General features: G+C 40.6%; 1 long non-coding RNA gene across 6 annotated transcripts in view; it reads right to left on the bottom strand.

Annotated features, from left to right (window-relative positions):
* The window catches only part of LOC112585609, a 238,502-nt gene that overhangs the window by 135,508 nt on the left and 80,752 nt on the right, over nucleotides 1–22,242 (bottom strand). For all 6 annotated transcript variants that reach the window (XR_006551774.2, XR_006551775.2, XR_006551776.2 and 3 more), the window contains exon 3: nucleotides 12,436–12,606. This is a non-coding gene — a long non-coding RNA (uncharacterized LOC112585609). The remainder of the gene's footprint in view (nucleotides 1–12,435; nucleotides 12,607–22,242) is intronic.

Below are 22,242 nucleotides of genomic sequence, written 5' to 3'. Positions count from 1 at the left end.
GGCTGGGAAATAGGTGCATAAAAGATTTTATCGTGGCTTCTAAATTGACTTTTGAGAAATAAGCACAAACCAGCTAGCAAAGAGTAGAGGAAAGGATATGAGGGAGGGCAGATAGAATATATGGTTTGAGAATCTACAAATATGTCCAGATAACCAACAAAGCTACCTAGACCCAATCAGCTGTCCATCACATAGTTCACATACTTTAAATCTGTTGCCCACTCCTAAACTCAAACCTTCCATTCTGCTTGATTTACATCCTGACTCAATATCTTGGATTCTCTTTTAGTTTTTTCCTTTTGCTTCACCCTTCCATTCAGTCACCAAATTCTCTCTCTCCTACCTGTGTATTTGGCCTTAATCTCCTCCATTTTAGTACCATTGCCAATATGCTAATCCAAATCCTTTATATCTTATTCCTAAGTCATGGAAATAACTGCCTTATTTTTCTGTTGTCCCATGTATAAACAGCCATTACATTGACTTTCTCGAACATAATCTTACTGCTCCCTTCTCAAAAATCTTCACTTACAGGATAAAGCCCACCCTCCTGCCATAACAGGCTAGTGATCCTTCATCTGGTACCATTTTTCTTTTCTAATTGTAACTCCCATAGTGCATCTACATGACCCCTTCCCTTTAGTCAAATGGTTCTGCTCATTCATTATATTATCCTACTCAAAACCTTTGTTCCTACCATAGCCCATACTTAAAATTCCCCAAAACTGAATCCCGCATATTCTTAAACAGACTCTAAGACCAAACAGCCTTCTAAGACCAAAACATGGTTATTTCTTCCTCCTAAGAATCAGGGTCATTGGAAGGACTGATGCTGAAGCCCCAGTACTTTGGCCAAGTGATGTGAAGAGCTGATTCATTGGAAAAGACCATGCTGCTGGGAAAGATTGAAGGCAAAAGGAGAAGGGGATGGTAGAGAATGAGATGATTAGATAGCATGACCAACTCATTGGACCTGAATCCTAGTAAACTCTGGGAGACAGTGAAGGACAAGGGAGCCTGGCATGCTGCAGTCCATTGGGTCGCAGAGTCAGGCACAACTTATCGACTGAAAAACAACAAAGAATTAGTGTGGCTTGATGTTTTAAAAACAAATCTGGTAAAGAAATGGAAATGAATGTTTACTGAGAACCCACTAATTATCAGATCATTTAAAGCTCTGGGAGTTAAGTGTTATTTTATTATTGTTATTTTTTTGTAAATTAATGTATTCATTTTAATTGGAAGCTAATTACTTTACAATACTGTAGTGGTTTTTGCCATACATTCACATGAATCAGCCATGGGTGTACATGTGTCTCCCATCTCCCTTCCCATCCCATCCCTCAGGGTCACCGCCGTGCACTGGCGCTGAGCGCCCTTGTCTCGTGCATCGCACCTGGACAGGCGATCTATTTCACATATGATAATATACATGTTTCAATGCTATTCTCTCAAATCATCCCACCCTCATCTTCTCCCAGAGAGTCCAAATGTCTGTTCTGTACATCTGTGTCTCTTTTGCTGTCTCACATATAGGGTCATCATTACCATCTTTCTAAATTCCATGCGGCTAAGTCGCTTCAGTCATGTCAAACTCTGTGTAACCCCATAGACAGCAGCCCACCAGGCTCTGCTGTCCCTGGGATTCTCCAGGCAAGAGTACTGGAGTGGGTTGCCATTGCCTTCTCCGTCTAAATTCCATATATATGCGTTAATGTACTGTATTGGTGTTTTTCTTTCTGACTTACTTTACTTCAAGGAAACTGCAGTTAAAAGAGACTAAATAACACAGCCAGAATCACAAAGCTATTATATTTAAATCAAGGTCAATGTAACTTCAAAGTTCTTGATCTTTTACCTCTAATATATAGATATTTCTAAACTAATCATCATTATCATTATGATTGTTACCAACAATCTAGCACTTACTGTGTACAAAATATGTGCTAATATTTTGAGATGATTCAACAAATGGGGAAGAATAGAATAGAAAAAAATGGGGAAGATAATATTCAAAGAGATAACTCAGAACTTCCTATAATTATTGAAAGACATGAACTCTCAAATATAGGAAAAACCTACAAATCCAAGCAGATTAAATGAAAATGAACTCATCCCAGAACAAACTACAATGAAAACAAAAGACAAAATGTTGAATTTCTTTTTACTGTACCTTACCTTTTAAGTATTCTCTTTTTTTAGGGAATGTAGGCTTTTACTCTTTCCCAGTAGACTTCTTGAGGATTACAAATCCCATAAAGATTTATTCATGATATTTAAACAAGTGAAGACAGTAAAAATAAAGGTGGAATTTTCTTACAAGCTCCTAAGTTCATAATGCTATTGCACACTCAATAGACTACAGTGTATGTAAACATAACTCTTATATGCACTGGGAAACCAGAAAGTTCATGTGACTTGCTTTATCGAGATGGTCTGGAAGCTAACCTGTTACATCTGAGGTCTGCCTGTGCAACCTTTATCAAGTCATGGGGCCAGATGGTCATTATTATCGATGGTCATTGTCACAGAAGGAAACAACCAGACCTGTGGCCCGCAGGTGGACTAGCCACCACCACAGATGAAATGCTCCCACCAAACAAAACTGGCCAACAAACAACAGCAGCAGATTCTGACCCCAGGCTGGAAACAGGGGAGAAAGGGGAACTCAAAAAAGGACAACATGTGGATGTAACCAGCAAAACCCAGACTGGGGACACCCTCCAGGACTAGTAACCTGGGTTTTCTACAGAAAGATGACACAGAAAAAGAGCTGGGGGAGATCTCTAGGTACGGAAAGATGAGACATCTTAGTCACCAGTGATAGTGTGGGGAGCTGGCCTGGGTCCAGATTCCAACAACGATACTGTCAAGAAATTTTTAATGAGACAATCAGAAATTTGAAGTGACCAGGTGATGATATTCAGGAGTTACTGTCAATTTTAAATGATATGATAGTTGGTTTTGTGAGAAACAAATGAGCACCTTTAATATATTTACAGATGAAATGATATGAAGTCTGGCATTGGCTTCATGATCTGGGAATGCGTAGGGGGGAGATGAAACAAGATTTATAAATGAATTAATAACTGTTAATCTGGGGACCAGTAAATTATTCTTTCCAGTTTTATGTGTGTTTGAATTTTTCCATTAAAAAAAGCTGAAAATGAAATCCAGGAGAAGGCACTACAGACCAACAGATCCCACCTGAACAATGTGCCTTGTATGCCTGGATCCTGAATTTTGTGACATGCAAATTGTAAGTTGATTTTTTTTTTCAGCAAAAGGAATTTTTAGGCTTTTAGAAGTGCCTTAAGATAATTTCCAAATAGTTTGAGTATTGTTTTAAAATATACCATGCCCTTTAATCAAATAGCATTTCAGATCTGCCCTTTCAAGCAGCATCTCTAGTTCTCACCAACAAAATGGAAAAGCTCCATTTCTTTCTGAAAGTAATTTCTGGAGTTAGAAAGCTGGAGTGATTTGCAGAGATAAACAGTGAAAACAAGGAGTCACACAGTGTCCTTATCTAGGAAGAGAAGCCAAAGACATTTCTGAATGAGATTTCAAAATTGCATTTCTGAGACCCAAACCTGCACTGCAGCCTGCGAGGAGGCAGGAACGGTCCCCACTGTACCCGCGGCCCATCTTTCAGCCTCATTTCCTGTACCCAACTCCGCCCAGCGCCACTGAGCTGAACAGAGGCCCCGTGTATTCTATCTTTATCCCAATATTGGTCACATAGCAGGTCCTCAACCAACGTAAAAGTCAAAGTATAAATATTCTCTTTTTAAATGTCTATACCACTGACCAGGAAAATAGTTATTTATAGATAAGTGGGAATTAATTTGTTGGCTTGTTTCTGCCTAGGAAACTTGCATGGGAAAGCCCTGAGTTTTCTTGGAAGGAAGATCATTTCACAATGTGAACATTCACTCAGAAAAATAGGTTTTGATAAATTTTGTAGAAAGGGTCTTTGGATATAAAAGAAGGAGCAGAATGAGAGTAGTTGACACTATATGAGGAGAAGGGGTACCCAAAGGGCAAAGAAAAACAAGGTAAATGATAAGACATTATCCACCTCATATTTTGGCTTCAAGTCAATTCTGCAGCAAACAGGAATTTTCAGAAAATTATCATATTTCACACTTACTTCTGAAAACCCTAAGAACAAATTGGGCTAATTCTGTAACAAATCACACTTGGCAAAATCATATAGCAATAACTTTACATAATGAAGAAAACACCAAAGAACTGAATCTCAGCCCTGGTTCCAAATTACTCTGACTGTGTGATCTTGGAAACTGTCCTCCAGCATCAACAACTATAAACAAACAACCTTCCCTATGTATCTCATTTATTAGAATGAAATGAGTCGATAAATGTAACCATCTTATTTGCATGTAACATGTGAAAACATGTAAAGGACTACAGTTGTCAAATGAGCCATGGTACAGCTAGCAGTAAACATCCATTTACACTCTGTATAACTAAAGATCATTGTGAGTCCCCAAAGAAAGGTATTACATAATTCCCTTCAAAAGTATTTAAACAGACATTTTCCATACCATAGAAGTGAATAATCCTCAAGCTTAAAATACAGAACTCAAAGTAGATGCAAAGGTCACCAAGTCACCCGCGAAATGTGAGATGGTAACATTTTCAGTTCATTCCAAACCATCAGAGTCTAGCTGTGTTGTTATCTATAGGTGGCCCACACTTGTTTTTTCTCCCCCTGCATCCTTTCTTTCAAAAAGCATTGGAGCATATAATTACTTGATTTTCACACAAATGGTCAACTCCCTCAAACAACAGGGAGATGAGACAAATTGAGCTGTGAGAGAACAATTTCTATGCCTATCATTGGAAATGTATCCATTTGATTTGTTTGATTCAAATGAACACATTTTTAAAAGTTTAAATAGCCTGATTTGCTTATTTAAGAAATTCTCTTTATTGACAAGCCTATGTTCATATTATTTCTTAGATTTCTTCTGAGTTACCATGTTGGAATAGAATCAGATTAGATACAATGAAAATAAGTAGATTAAAGGACTCTCTTGCATACATTTCTCTCCAATTGAAACATGTCATTGCTAATTCTAAGGATCAAATAAAGGACACAGGACAACATTCAGGAAACATTTTGACTGCTATCATGTTGAAAATCTCTATACTGTGCTGCTGCTGCTGCTGCTAAGTCACTTCAGTCGTGTCTGACTCTGTGTGACCCCATAGACGGCAGCCCACCAGACTCCTCTGTCCCTAGGATTCTCTAAGCAAGAATACTGGAGTGGGTTGCCATTTCCTTCTCCAATGCATGAAAGTGGAAAGTGAAAGTGAAGTTGTTCAGTCATGTCCAACTCTTTGCAACCCCATGGACTGGAGCCTACCAGGCTCCTCTGTCCATGGGATTTTCCAGTCAAGAGAACTGGAGTGGGGTGCCATTGCCCTCTCCACTCTATACTGTGAGTGTTGAATAAAGCCTGTGAGTTGACATGGGCATAAGGTAAGATGCTGAAAGATGAATCAAATTCTTTACAGTTCAGACTCTCTAGCTATAGAAATATTCTAATGCCAGCACTTATGCTATTATAAATAGTGAAATAAGTCTCTGCTATTAAAGGAATCTTAGTAACACCATATATAATTTGTTGATGCTAAACAGCATTAGACCTTCTCAGGCTTTTTTATTTTCATTATCCTGTCTCACATCATTCTGGAAGAAAATATTAGTATCTCAAAAACCTCATTAGTCCCTAAACTTCAAAATTCCAGTTACATTATTTTATCCTTAAAAACAGAGATTAAAATCACTGACTCTGGGGACTTCCCTGGTGGCTCAGTGGTAAAGAATCCACCTGCCAATGCAGGAGCCATGGGTTTGATCCTGATCCAGGAAGATCCTACACGCCATGACTTTGAGAGCAACTAAGTCCATGTGCCACCAGGACTCAGCCCATGTACTACAGCTCACAAGCTGCAACAACTGAGCCCACGTATCGCAACTACTAAAGCCTGCATGCCCTAGAGCTTGTTGCTCTGCAACAAGGGAAACCACTGCAATGAAAAGCCTGCACACTACAGCTAGAGAGTAGCCCTGCTCACCACAACTAGAGAAAGCCTATGTGCAGCAATGAAGACCCAGCACAGCCAAATAAAAAAATTTTTTTTAAATCACTGAATCTGGAGACAGGCATTCCTGGGTTTGTGTCACAGCTCTGCCTCTCTTACAGGCTTTGAAACAGGCTTCCTTTACTTCACTAACTCAAACATCTGATGTATAAAATGGGGATAATTATACCTACACCATAGGGGTAGATATGGGAGACAGCACTTAGTTAAAGACGTTCCCTGAGACCCATCTGCCTGGATTGAAAGCCTGGTTCATACTGACTTGTTGTGGAGCCTTGGGCAAGCTACACACCCTTTCAAGCCTCAATGCTGCCGTTTATAAAATGCATCTCTTGGGTAAAGAATTCACCTGCAATGCAGGAGACCCCAGTTCGATTCCTGGGCCAGAAAGATTCCCCTGGAGAAGGGAATGGCTACCCACTCTAGTATTCTGGCCTGGAGAATCCCATGGACTGTATCGTCCATGGTGTTGCAAAGAGTTGGACACGACTGAACAACTTTCACTTTCACAGGATTTTTGTATTATTAAGATAATTGCTATGGGCTGAATGTTTGTGTCCTTCTCCCAAAATGTTGAAAGCATAACCCCTAATGTGAGAGTATTAAGAGGTGGGGATTTGGGGAAGTAATTAGGTCATGAGAGTGGAGTGTTCACGGATAGGATTAGTGTCCTTATAAAGGAGACTTCCACTGTGTGAGAACACAGAACAAACCAGGAAGCAGGCCCTCACCAGACACTGAATCTGTTGGCACCTTGATCTTGAATTCCTCAGTCTCCAGAACTATGAGAAATAAATTTCTGTTATTTATAAGCCACCATTTATAGTATCATAGACATAAGTCTATGTCTATGGTATTTCATTAGAGCAGCCCGAACAGAACTAAGACAATGCATATGACTAGGGTTGCCAGATTTAGAAAATGACAGGATGCCCAATTTAATTTGAATTCCAGGGAAAAAAAAATTACATACTTATACTAAAATTGTTCATTTTCCATGTGAAATTCAAATTTAACAGGACATCCCATATTTTGTCTGTATGCCTTACATATAATACACTGAGGAAAATGTTAGCACATACTGAGTAATCTACATATAATAATATTATACTGGGGTTTAAATCTATTAATACACAGTTTAGCATACACTAATTGCTCAAAAAAAAAAGAAGCAGTAATAGACTTTCACCATTCACTATGCTTCTCTTAGTTTTGATTGCCAGGAGGCCCAAAGCTTAATTCAAATACAAATTTCAAATAAAATTTGTCTCAAAAACACTACCCCCTCCATTTACACTTGAACAATCAAAAGCCATTTCTCCAAATACTTATTTATCCAATAAATGCTAAACATTCATTAAATTGTAACTGTTGACTATAGCAATGGATTCTGAAAGCATGAAAAGGCTACCAGGGAAAGGTAGACAGTGATCCCCATGAAGCAGGAGTTTACTAGAGTCCCTGCTCCCATATCTCTAAAATTCATTACTAGGATTAAATAAGAAACTACAGGCAAATTGCTTGGCACTCTGCAAGGAACCCACTACACATTCAGAAATGAAACTGTTGTTCTTAATGCTATACATATTACTTTCGTCAATCTTAGCAGATAAAACTAAACCAACGCTTATGTTTTCCATGTAGCTATTCCCTATTTACCTATTTTATTTAAGAAAAACAACTCTCCTGAGCAACTTTACATCAAGCAAAGAATTATCTCCTTTGTCACATGGTTCATCTTATAACAAATATTCTCTTTTCCAGGGGATCTTCCCAACCCATGGATTGAACCCAGGTCTCCCACATTGCAGGCAGGTTCTTCACCAGCTGAGCCACATGGGGGCCCTAACAAATGTTAAATAAATGTTATGTAATAATATGCACTGCTGCTGCTGCTAAGTCGCTTCAGTCGTGTCCTACTCTGCGCGACCCCATAGACGGCAGCCCACCAGGCTCCCCCCACTCCCTGGGATTCTCCAGGCAAGAACACTGGAGTGGGTTGCCATTTCCTTCTCCAATGCATGAAAGTGAAAAGTGAAAGGGAAGTCGCTCAGTCGTTTCCGACCCTCAGCGACCCCATGGACTGCAGCCCACCAGGCTCCTCCATCCATGGGATTTTCCAGGCAAGAGTACTGGAGTGGGGTGCCATTGCCTTCTCTGAATAATATACACTACAGTGAGTTAATCCAATGTTTTTCAAGTAATAATCAAAAGTCTTTCTACAATACCCAACATGATCACAGGTATCTAAAAGTACATCTACAATCACAATTTCTCACACAACCATTTATTGACGCCATCAGAACACTTTTAACTTCACTGGGAAGCCAGAAATCAATGACCTATTTATCAATTTCTGAAGTGTTTGGTTTTTTTTTTTTTACAAGTTTCACAAGATTCTCTTACTATAAAATGCAAGACAGCAGAACCCAAGAATCTCATTGCACATAATCTATGGTCATCTCTGCAGAAAATGTCAAGAGATTGGGACAAATGAAATATTGCTTACCAATATAGTCATAAAGTATAGGCATTAGAAAAGTCTTAAGGAAACCTAACATTGAAAGTCACACAGTTGTCACAGCACAGTCACACAAGAAATATCCAGTGAGCTTTTCATTGTCCAGCAGAGTCCAGCTTCTGAATTCCATAAACAGATGCCTTGAGTTTCATGGCTTTAGTCTGCTGCAAAGGAATGTGATGGAAGCAAGAACTGCCTGTGTGGCAGTATTCTAAGTCCTAGTAACCATCACCACACAACCACAGTCCTGGACAACAGAACTATTAGAATCACAAACTGAATAAACTGACTCTTAAAATAAAATCACTCCTTCCAATCTCAGGAAACAGTAACTGAAACTCAGCATTGTCAGAGCTGGAGTGAGAGAAAGAGGATTTTGGCAATCTAGAGTGGATACTGAAATATATATTCTTCTGGAAAGCTTGGCAAATACGGATGAGCCTTTGTGGTCAACCAGTGAAACAGTCATGTCTGACTCTTTGTGACCCCACAGACTATACAGTCCATGGAATTCTCCAGGCCAGAATACTGGAATGGGTAGCCTTTCCCTTTTCCAGGGGATCTTCCCAACCCAGGGATCAAACCCAGGTCTCCCGCATTGCAGGTGGATTCTTTACCATCTGAGCCATCTGAAAGACAACAACTTACCTATAATTGGGAGGACTGCCTGAGCTAGTAGACTTATTCCAAATGTAGAAGGTTCCTAATGAGATGTTAAATATTCTGTTTAACCTAGAAAATATCTGGCTTCACTGCAGGCAGAGTCCCTTGCTCAAGGGAGATTATGATATTAATTGAGTTTGGCTCTCTCCAGAGGCGTTGGAGAGGGGAAACCAGTTTGGATTCGGAGGAGTGGGACCAGGGAAAGTCAGGAGGCAGGATGGTGTCAGGCTCCTGCCTGAGAAGTCTGCCTGCCAACAGGGGCTCACCTATGGAGGAGGACAGCGAATGGACTAAGAAAACTGACGCCTAGCATTGTGGCACTTATGTCGCCCTCATTTCTTCAGTAAAGCATTAAAACAAGGCGAAAGCAACAGATAACAAGGCTAGAAGAGATCCATGGACAAGCAGGCACCTGAAAAGAGGGTCAACAATATCCACTATAGTTTGGTGGACCATTGCTCCCTGGCAATTTTCAGTAATTTTCAAGGCATAACCAGGCCTCTTGTGATTATGCAGGATATGCGGTCAGTCAGCAATAGCTGGTACTTAAGGCAAACCCAGGAAAGCCTGGCATGCTACAGTCCGTGGGGTCGCAAAGAGTCACACATGACTAAAACTGAACAACAGCAAGGCAAACACAGTTTGATCCTCCACTCCACCTCCACCCCTAGCTCACAGAGACAGGGGACCTTGAGAATGTCTGGGTCATCTCTAACTGATCTCCCAAAATCATCTCACCAAGAAAACATTCACATTGACACAAGCTCTGTGTACTCTCCTTATAAACTCCACTTTCTCTTTATTCTACCCACAAACTCCATCATTCCTGCTGTCTCCAAATTACCACGTTAGCTCTCTTACATGTTCACAGAGGACCTCACTCTGCTATCCCATTTATTCCTATCTGATTGTTGGAATTGTTTCCAGTCAAAGCGCCCCATGGTTTGTTTGGGCCTTTTCTTCGCCTAGAAAGGAGGACAGCGGGGAAGGCAGGAAGGAGCAGGTGCTTGGGGAAAAGTCCCAAATGTATTCAAACTGAAGCTGCAGTGAAAGAAAAGAGGCAGTCCCAGCCTTTTGCATTTTTAATACTTCATTCAAGAGGAGAACGATGTTTTTGTTGTGCCATTTGCTTGGGTTCCTTTCACTATTTGTCTTGCATAACAAGTTCTCTCACTTCCTCCTCCTCCTCACATGGAAACGCTGCTGTTTTCATTTAGTGGTCCTCCAGGACTCTGGATAATACACCGCGTTGCCTTGCAGCCTCTGTAATCATCGCTAGATGAATTGCCCAGGCTCCAGATGTTTCACTAACTATCTTTTCATCATAGCAATATGCAGTTCCACTTGTATCCCTCCACATCCTTACTTGTTATAATAATAATGTCCCTTTCTGCAGCACTTCCATTCTGCAGGACCCCAAGATGCTCAAGGAAAACAAGAATTGTTCCCTACTTCCCCTGAAATTAGTTAAACATTCCTGATGCTAAATAACCCCTTGCAAAGTTAAATAAAGAGGCAGAAGTCAGAAACATGTATTTGATCAAAGCCTCAGGAGACCACCATGACGCTAAGAGCATCTCCCCACAAGATGGACTTTTATCAAACCCACACATGAGTGATGCAGATTGCAAGCAAAGCCTAAGGTTTTCTTTCAAGGGCTTCAAAGGTACAGATTCCTTACGTAAAACCTGTCCTATAAGACACAACTTCTAAGAAAACTCCAAAATTTGTGCACAAATTGAACATGATTAATTCTGTACAATGATAGATAAATTGACAAGGCTGGCTCTCCATGGAGAGAACGATGAACTGTGAGTCATGGGGGTCACTGTGCTATTAAGTGGATAGCTTCCTGTTTCATTCTTAATCTCTCCCATTTAAAAGGAAAGTTACTTCAGTGGTTCTCCTTTCTATTGGGTTGGCCCAAAAGTTTGTTTGGGTTTTCCCTAAGACGTTATGAACAAACAAACTTTTGGGCCAACCCAATACAACACAGGAACATCAAGAAGTTTTTGAGCTGGAGTTCAATCTTCATTCCATTACTTGTTGTCCCTCAAGTTGTCCATACACTCTTTCCTCCCTACCATTTCACATCCTAGTTCATCTACCCTTACTAACTATACCTATATGCCCACTCATCCTACAAGACCCATTGTAGATTATCACCAAGTTTGTATTGAGCATTCATTGTAAAGGGTTCCAGAAATATAAAAACAAAAATAGTTTCTTTCATTAAGGAGCTTGAAACATGGTTAGGAGGAAAACACACATAAGCAAGCAAGCATTACAAAATGCACAACCCAAATATAACTGGAGCACCACTGTCTGCTCTCTGTGACCTGCTGATTCAAAGAAAGTGCAGTGTGCTGCTGCTGCTGCTGCTAAGTCACTTCAGTCATGTCTGACTCTGTGCGACCCCATAGACAGCAGCCCACCAGGCTCCCGTCCCTGGGATTCTCCAAGCAAGAACACTGGAGAGGGTTGCCACTGCCTTCTCCAATGCATGAAAGTGAAAAGTGAAAGTGAAGTCGCTCAGTCGTGTCCGACTCTTCGCGACCCCACGGACTGCAGCCTACCAGGCTCCTCCATCCACGGGAGTTTCCAGGCAAGAGCTCTGGAGTGGGGTGCCATTGCCTTCTCTGGCAGTGTAATAGAACAAGGCAATTGAAAGGAACTCCAGTTATTATGAAATCTCCTGAGTACCTAATCCCCAAGAGATGTAGGAGTAACTTCTTGAGGAATACCTTCCAACATACTTTCTCATTTACCTATTACATTCATGGCTCACTGTCTGTCTTCTTCACAAGTTCTGTGAAGGAAGAGATTTATTTTGTTCACTGAGCTATCTCAAGAATAGGAATGATGCCAAGCTCACAATAGTCACACAATAGATGTTTGCTGAATGAATAAATTTGGAGAAGGAAATGGCAACCTAATCCAGTGTTCTTGCCTGGAGAATCCCAGGGACGGGGGAGCCTGGTGAGCTGCCGTCTATGGGGTCACACAGAGTCAGACACGACTGAAGTGACTTAGCAGCAGCAGCAGAATGAATAAATTGCCTTACCTTTTATAGTCCACAGATTCTGAGCAGACAGAAACCATTCCTCAGAACTTACCAGAAAATTCTCCCCAAGACCAGCATTCAGATGCCTCTCCTCACAGATCCGCAGTTGCAATCAATCTCTTTCATCTTCTTCTGTGAGGCCTTGTACGAAGTGCTAAAAATGAGGCAGGAAAGACTTCCACAGCCCCTCCAGCGTCTTTGCTTCAAAACACTGGACTTAAACCTACAGAGTAGAGCATATTATATCATTATAATTATTTATGTCTTATTTCTTGTCAACTTCCCTACTAGAATGTAAGATCTTCAAGTTGCTTTATTCATTTTTGTAATGCCCAATGCATATCTTTATTTGGAAAAATAGGAGGTGGTGAAGTATTTTCTGAGAAAAGTTTAGTAAATGAATAAGCTATATTCATTTGGGGACAAATTTTCAACATTCTTAGAGTAGACTCTAGATCTGAACATGGGAAGGTCTTTGAACAACTAAGAAGATAAGTGTGACACATTCTGCATGGGAATTACTGTGTTATTTCTAGTATTATTGGACTTGATTTCCTTGAAAGTCAAGCACTTTTATGGATGGAGACAGAGAGAAAACTGATGATGTTACTGCTAAGAAATTTTGCTTTCTTAATCTAATTCTTAAAATACAGCAAAATAACCTACACACAACACATAGAACTCCTGTCAGTTATCTGTATTGTACAACAATGCTGCTGCTGCTAAGTCACTTCAGTCATGTCCGACTCTGTGCGACCCCATAGACGGCAGCCCACCAGGCTCCCCCGTCCCTGGGATTCTCCAGGCAAGAACACTGGAGTTGCCATTTCCTTCTCCAATGTGTGAAAGTGAAAAGTGAAAGGGACCCCATGGACTGCAGCCTACCAGGCTCCTCCACCCAGGGGATTTTCCAGGCAAGAGTACTGGAGTGGGATGCCATTGCCTTCTGCGATTGTACAACAATATGTGTGTGCAAATGCATGCATGTATGTGTGTGTCTATATATTTCAAAATCCTGTGTCAATCAAAAATAAACAAAAGATATCTCACAGTATGTGGGGTCTTGGGTTTATTGCTTTTATAAGTAAAAAAAATTTTCTTTGCTAATAACAGGTAATGGTCTGAATTCTTCCTACTCTTTCAGACCACAAAACAAAGAAGAAAATAAAAGAGAATTTCCACTCAGCCTGAATGGCTGTTCATGGGTTCAGTGCCAGTAGTACTTTCCTCAAGCAAAGGGAAAAAAAAATGAACTTAAAGTTTTAGTTAAAAAAAAAAAAAAAGATACAAATTTCTGTAACAGAAATAAATTCGTGGCAGGCAACAAATGGGAGCCAACAAGACAAATGAAGCTCTAGATGACTAGTGAAAGTGAAAGTGTTAGTCGCTCAGTCATATCTGACTCTTTGCAACCCCATAGTCTGCCAGGCTCCTCTGTCCATGGAATTCTCCAGGCAAGAACACTGGAGTGGGTTGCCATTCCCTTCTCCAGTATATCTTCCCAACCCTGGGATTGAACCCAGGTCACCTGCATTGCTGGCAGATTCCTTACTGTCTGAGCCACCAGGGAAGCCCACGGGTAAGCTCAAACACCACATCTACTCGTTGCCAAATATCACCTACTTAGCATAACATGAAGCAGTAAACCAGGACTTAGCAATGTAAAGCAAGTATCAATTGGGTGTGCCACACAGAGCATATGCAAAAACTGGATCTGAATCTTGATTAAAGTTCATTTTTAAAAGCCTTTGCTTTAGAGCTAATCTGATGAATTCCTCTCAGGTAGATTGCATTGCTTTTTCCAAAAAATTTCACTCCTCCTTCTGTTCTCACCTTTTATAATATGACTTTGCAGTTCCTTCAGTAGAGAAGTATATTTCCCAGCCCACTTGTGTTGGGTTTGGCCAAATGACTTGCTTCATCCAATGGAACATGGATAGGAGAGGCATGTGCCTGTTTTAAAACTCAGCTTTAAGAGGCATTCTGTGTTTCTGTGTTTCTACTTGCCCTTCCTGCACTTCTTCCATCAACATGAAAAGAATCTACCTTGTCTTGATGTTGGACAAGGCAAGGGATAATACCTGGAGCTGACCTTGCACTCATCAGCATTTTGGAGCCATGGACCTGCTGGGCCAGCCTCAGCATTCTCTGCTATGGGCTCATGAGGGCTGGGTAGGAGAAGAGAGTTTAGAAAGGAAGTAAATGGGTTACACAGGTACAAAAGCCTTCAGTTGTAACATCTGAGAGTAGAGATCAGGGTACTAGTGTACTCTGCTACATTTCTGCTAGAAAGTTTTTTCCTTTTAAACTGTTTAAGGTGCATTTACAGTATTATTTAATAACATTTGATTCTGCTACAGAAAAGAAAACAGATGGGATGGATGAAGCTCATAAGATAAGTAATGTGAGGCCAGTATGACTGTGTTCACTGCAGGTGGCCAAATAACAGCTAATAACCATGATACACTAAATTGATATAAGGTATCTTAGATACTTGATATTCCCAAGATCCTAAACCCATCTCACATTGATGATCTTCATTCTGACCCCACATTTTCTCTGCTCAGAAACTCAAACGAAATCCATAATTGCTCACAGGCTAAGTGGCAAACAGTAGCTATTGGCTAGGCCGCCTTGTGTCTATATCTTTCCTAAACTACAAATATGTATGTTTGCCAAGTGTACTTTCTATCAGATTAAGTTTCCTTGATTAACATTAATTTGCCTTAATAATCACATTATCAATAGGGAAAGCCTTTGAGGTAGAGAAAGATGGAGAGAGAGAGAAAGGGAAAAAAATGAACATTGCATATCCCAGAATACAGGCAGAATGGTCCTTCCATCCATTTTCACCTTATTCTAAGTGTGTTAACCTATGCCATTCTTATCCTTGCTTCTTGCCATTTTAAATTTATTCAATAAGCCAATAATCATGATTTAAGCAGTTAAATTTGTTTTTGACCTTTTCTGTTGTTTTATATGACTCCTAGGATATCCTGCCTGGTAATATACTTGGAGGTTACTTTTGCATCAAGGTAATTTCCCATACAACAAACCATATTTGATATGTTCAGTATTTGCATAAGAGGAATCCATGCATGTATGCTTGTATATACTTCCTTTGTGTGGCCAACAGGAGGCTGGTTCCACATACTTAGCTAAAACTCCTTACTGTGGCTAAAAAGGCCCTCCCTTTGAATACTGATTACTACTCCAGCATTCCCACTACTAACCCCTGTGCTTTATGGACTCAGCGTAAGCAACTACGCCAATGCAAACCTGTCCAAGCTTTGCCTGAATACTCAGACCTTGTCTATACTACCGCCACCTTGTGGTCAGCTCTTTTTCCTTGTTCAATCCTGAAAACCTTCAGTTCAGTCCCTCAGTCGTGTCCGACTCTTTGCAACCCCATGAATCGCAGCACGCCAGGCCTCCCTGTCCATCACCACTTCCCGGAGTTCACCCAAACTCACATCCATTGAGTCAGTGATGCCATCCAGTCATCTCATCCTCTGTCGTCCCCTTCTCCTCCTGCCCCCAATCCCTCCCAGCATCAGAGTCTTTTCCAATGAGTCAACTCTTCGCATGAGGTGGCCAAAGTACTGGAGTTTCAGCTTTAGCCTCTTTCCTTCCAAAGAACACCCAGGACTGGTCTCCTTTAGAATGTACTGGTTGGATCTCCTTGCAGTCCAAGGGACTCTCAAGAGTCTTCTCCAACACCACAGTTCAAAAGCATTAATTCTTCGGCGCTCAGCCTTCTTCACATACCTTTTATGTATTTTAAGACTCAGGGACAAAATCTGTGAAGCCTTTATTGACATCCCTAAACAATCTCTTCTTCCCTTGTATTTCCATTGTTGTTGTTCAGTCCCTAAGTTGTGACCAACTCTTCACGACCTATGGACTACAGCACACCAGGCTCCTCTTCATTCACTATATCTCCTGGAATTAGCTCAAATTTATAGTCAGTGATGCTATCTAATCATCCCATCCTTATACTATGTGTTTCCATGGTATAATCTATTATATCGTTTGCTCCATCATAATACAACTGATCTCTTTCCAGACTAAATTCAAGATGGCATAAACAATACCTATTTTGTTATCTTGAAAGTGAAAATCACTCAGTCGTGTCTGACTCTTTGTAAGCGCATGGACTATATAGTGCATAGAATTCTACAGGCCAGAATACTGGAGTGGGTAACCATTCCCTTCTCCAGGAGATCTTCCCAACCCAGGGATCGAACCCAGGTCTCCCACATCATAGGCAGATTCTTTACCAGCTAAGCCACCAAGGAAGCCCTAAAATACTGGAATGAGTAGTCTATCCCATCTCCAGCAGATCTTGCCGACCCAGGAATCACACCGGGGTCTCCTGCATTGCAGGCAGATTCTTTAGCAGCTGAGCTACTAAGGAAGACCAGTTTGGTATCTTACCTACTCCTAGAACAGGGCTTAGCATATAGTACACACTCAGTAAATATTTTTTCAAAATGATTGAATGTTAATTTACTATACATAATCAGTATTATGGTGAGAAATTAATCAATATGAAATACAATGTGCAAGCAGTATTGGTAGGGATGGAGCTGTTTCTGCAATCAGCTTATGCTTCCCTCCACAAATAAATCTGGACAGCTACAGCATGCTGCAGTCCATCGAGTCGCAAAAAGTCAGACATGATTTGGCAACTGAACAACAAGCACCCTTGGGAAGGAAGTCACTCCCTCACCTCACTCCTACTCTTTGTCACCCAAATATCCACCACTGAGAAAAAAACTCTTAAGCTAGGTAGATATGGTGAGTTGGTTAACAATAGAAGAGAACTCAACATAGTATGTTTAAAAAGACACACTCAGGCCTGATATATGGGAGTGGAAAGCCTCAAAGCCCCATTACCTGCATGGTATGACATACTTCCCAGGTGGCACTGGTGATAAAGAACCCACCTGCCAATGCAGGAGACATCAGAGATGCAGGTTCAATCCCTGGGTCAGGATGATCCCCTGGAGGAGGGTATTCTTGCTGGAGAATGCCATGGACAGAGGAGCCTGGCAGGCTGCAGTCCATGGGGTCACAAAGAGTTGGACACAACTGAAGTGATTTAGCAGCAGCAGCATGATAGGACAGAAATATAGAAAATACAGTAGTGTGGCCTGCTGGATCCTACATCCTACAGAGTCACCCATAACACCACAGCACAGGATACAGAATCTGGAACTCTTGGAGGACCCAAGCTCTATGGAATTCCTCATAGCACCATGCACGGTACAGAATAGATCTGCAGTGCCAAAATGACACCCAGTCCTATTTAATTTCCTGTGGTAGCACGGCACAGATGGTTATATAGGGTTCTGTGACCAGTGAGTCTGTACTAGCTTCACAGGGAACCTCAAATGGACCATGATTTTCCTACCACCACAAGAGTTGAGTGATTATGCTCTAGAATGTAGGGGTTCCATGAGGGTTTTGTCATCTCTGTAAGGCATTATGGACACTAATCTGATGTGGATGTTGTGATTTTGATACTAACTGGGCTCCCAGTCTTCAGGGGCTACCAGTATGAATTAACGCTACCATAACCAAGTACTGTACATTAGCAGCAGATGCCAGCAAAAACAGGTGATAACAAATGAGACCAGATATAAGAGAACTCTAAAGTCTAAAATTATTATATTAATCTGTGATTACTGTGCCGACTTACCATGAAGTCCCACTGGATTCATGTTTAAAAGAGATCTATCATAATCTCCTCAGACAGGAGTTTATATTCATGCAAATAAAAAAATCTCCAAACATACATGTTCCATTTACCAGGCACAACTTAAAATATATATTGGGGCTTCCCTGGTAGCTCAGCCGGTAAAGAATCTGCTTGCAATGCAGCAGACTCCAGTTTGATTCCTATGTCGGGAAGATCCACTGGAGAAGGGAATGGCTACCCACTCCAGTATTCTGGCCTGGAGAATTCCATGGACTGTATAGTCCATGGGGTCGCAAAGAGTTGGACACGAAAAATCTCCAAATATACGTGTTCCATTTACCATGCACAATTTAAAATTTATATGATATACATATTACATATACATTTATAAATAATACATACTCATACAACTCAAAAAACAATCTGATTTAACAATGGGCAGAGAATTTGAATAGACATTTTTCCAAAATATACATATGCACTGCCAACAGGTCTGTGAACAGATGCTCAACATCACTGATAACCAGGGAAATGCAAATCAAAACCACAATGAAATATTAGTTCACAACTGTTAGAATGGCTGCTATCAGAAAAACAAGAGATTACAAGTATTGGCAAAAATGCGGAGGTTGAGGAACTCTCATGCACTGTTTGTGGGAATGTACATTATAGCAGCTACAGTAGAAAATAGAATGGATATTCCTTAAAAAATTAAAAATAGAACTACTATATGATCCAGCAAAGCTCACTTCTTGGCATATGTCCAAAAGAAATAAAATCTCTGTATCAAAGAGCAGCATTATTTACAATAGCCAAGACATGAAAACAATCTAAGTGTCTACTGACAGATGAACAAATAAAGAAAATGCAGTATACATATATGTATATATATACACAATGGAATATTATTCAGCCACAAAACAATAAAGAAATCCTGCCTTTTGCAACAATATGGATGGACTTTCAGGGCATTAAGCTAAGTGAAAGGTCAGACAAAGAAATACAAATAGTGTATGTTCTCACTGATACATGGAATATAAAAATGCCAAACTCACAGAGAGTAGAATGGTGGTTGCCAGAGGCTAGAGGGAGGGGAAAATGGGGAGCTGTTGGCCAAATGGTACAAACTTCCAGCTATAAGACCAATAAGTTCTGAAGATCTAATATATGGAATGGTGACTATAGTTAACAATACTATATTATGCAGTTAAAAGTTGCTAAGAATGTAGCTCTTAAATGCTATCACACACACACAAAATGTAATTATATGAAGGGATGGAGGTGTTAACTAACTTTACTGCAGTAACCACTTCACAATATATATGCTTTTGAAATGTGCTAGAGAAGACACTTGAGATTCCCTTGGACTGCAAAGAGATCAAATCAGTCAATCCTAAAGGAACTCAACCCTCAATATTCATTGGAAGGACCGATGCTGAAGCTGAAACTCCAATACTTTGACCACCCGATGCAAAGAACCGAATCATTGGAAAAGACCCTGATGCTGGGAAAGATTGAAGGCAGGAGGAAAAGGGGCCAGCAGAGGATGAGATGATTAGATAGCATCACCAATTCAATGGACACAAATCTGAGCAAACTCTGGAAGATAGTGAAGGACAGGGAAGCCTGGCGCACTGCAGTCCATGAGGCTGCAGAGAGTTGGATACAACTTAGCAACTGAACAACAAAAAAATGCATATCAAATCATCACATCAAACATCTTAAACTTACTATGTTATGTATCAATAATATCTCAATAAAGCTGAAAAAATAATAAGAGAAATGAGAGGTGGAAAGTTTATATAAATCATACAGCACATAAAAGACAAAGTCAGAATTCTAAGCAGGCATACATTAACCACTTCACAATATTGCTTCAACAAAACACAATAAAACAAGATAAACAAGGGCATAAGACAGCTGACGATTAATTGGCAAATGTGTGGTGCAAAGAACATATACCTGAGGAGACTCTAACATTTGATGAGCCCCTGCTATATCCCAGGCTTCGTGCAATCCAAAACCAAGAAGGTGAATATCCGTGCCTTATGCTGTTGGTTTTACACCAATGGTTTAAGGTTTGATTACTACATACTTTATGCAGAGCCTCAACATATTTCTCTATAAAATAAATCCCATGTGTGTTGATTTCCCAGAGACCTAACATTTAGGTCACTGTTAATTAATACAAAGATTTTATAAAAAAACATTCTCAAATTCTTCTGTGTCTCAAAAGGGAAAAGATGAATCTACTCAGAGCACAGTTCCCCTGAGTAGGTCCACCTTGATCTATATAATAGTTCATCCTAGAACAGTAATCACAGAGGAGTTTATGCCATATATACCTACTGAGAGGGCTTCCCAGGTAACACTAGTGGTAAAGAACCTGCCTGCCAATGCAGGAGACCTAAGAGATGTGGGTTCAATCCCTAGGTCAGGAAGATCCCCTGGAGGAGGAAAAGGCAATCCGCTCCAGTATTCTGGAGAATTCCATGGACAGAGGAGCCTGGTGGGCTACAGTTGATAGGGTCACAAAGAGTCAGAAATGACTGAAGTGACTGAGTATGCACACACACATACCCAGTGAGATCTACAATTAAAGCAGCAAGCTTTCTCTACAATATTTTCCTCTGTTTTATTCCATGCAAATCTACTATTTCTTCAAAGCTAAGTATTTGATGAAGATCTTAATAAATTGAATCTTTGTAGTGTTCTTAGGAGCAAAGCAAGGACTGAAAACATGCAGTGAGCTTTAGTCCTGAAGTACTCCAAGATACTAAAATGGCAATTATTTAAATACTCTCACTTCTCTAATATGAAGTAGGATATAACAGTTCAGTTCAGGGTGTATAGGAGATGAAAATTTTAATTCACTGTGAAGAGTCTAATTAGCTTTGCAGATAAGAACTGAAGGTTTGTGTGGGTTTCATCAGCCTGCCCTATCTCCCAGGCTACTGGGGCAGATCTTTAAGTAAATCCATCAGCAGTTGACTTTGTTGACCCCACAAAAGTAACTGGTGGCCCTGCCCTGAGTAAACCCATAAATAATTAACTGCGAGATAGACACAATTCCTGGGAGCCACTATCTCATCACATTTCCAGCAACCTCCATTACCTAACAGGGCTCCGCATACGTTTCTTTAGTGTCTAGGCCAATGTCCTTCTTTATGGGCTAACTCAAGCCTTACCTCATACATAAAGGGGGCCAAAACTCCCCTATTTCAGGGAATTCACTCTACTCTGGATCACTGGAATACTGGTTTTCTGCATCTCCTCTCTGGTTCTGAGCATGGGGTTCCTGTCCTCTGTCCTGGCCCATGGTGCCATGTGCATATACTTCATTTCCTCACTAGATGCAGGGAGGCAACATGAGGCAGCGAAAGTAATTGACAGTGTGAAGAGCATGCGCTTCAAGGATGCAAAGAACTGAGTCCAATCCTAACCTCACAACTGTGCATATTTCTTCACTTACATGAGCAACAGTTTTCTCTCATTAGGCTGAGAAGAGTCGTAAGGAAAAAATAAGAAAGAACTGTACAGTACCATCAGAAGTATCTCCGCATAGCACAAGCAGGTGCACACACATGCGCACGACTGCTGGTCTATATTAACAACAGAATATCCTCTTTCTCCAGTGTTCTTGCCTGGAGAATCCCAGGGACGGGGGAGCCTGGTGGGCTGCCATCTATGGGGTCGCACAGAGTCGGACACGACTGAAGTGACTTAGCAGCAGCAGCAGCAGCATACTCTTTCTGGGCACAAGTTGATTTTAAGTTTCTTTGCAACCTTAAACTCACTTAGGACAGTGATTTACACATTGTATATATTCACCACATCATAGTATTCTTCTTTCAGCAGAATTGTTAAGAGTCTGGTTTGCAGAGAGCCAAGTGATTCTAGGCAGTATACTTGCAGAACAGAAGGATCTAGATGAGAATTTCTCCAAGGAAAAGGACAGAGTTTTAAGAGAGAGGATGACTTTAATTTCAAGCAACAGAAAGCCAACTTGAGCCAAATAAAGGTAGAAGGAGGGAACTTTTGTAATAAGGATTCTTAGTGCTCTCATGAGAGCCAACGTCTGTGGAGCAGCTCAAGTCAGTTATTTAAACGCCAGTTACTTAATTTCTCTCATTTCTCACAGCTCATTGCTACTAA

The sequence above is a fragment of the Bubalus bubalis genome, chromosome 1 (assembly GCF_019923935.1).
Source record: "Bubalus bubalis isolate 160015118507 breed Murrah chromosome 1, NDDB_SH_1, whole genome shotgun sequence".
In the NCBI taxonomy this organism is placed as follows: Eukaryota; Metazoa; Chordata; class Mammalia; order Artiodactyla; family Bovidae; genus Bubalus; species Bubalus bubalis.
This window is presented reverse-complemented; position numbering and strand designations above follow the sequence as displayed.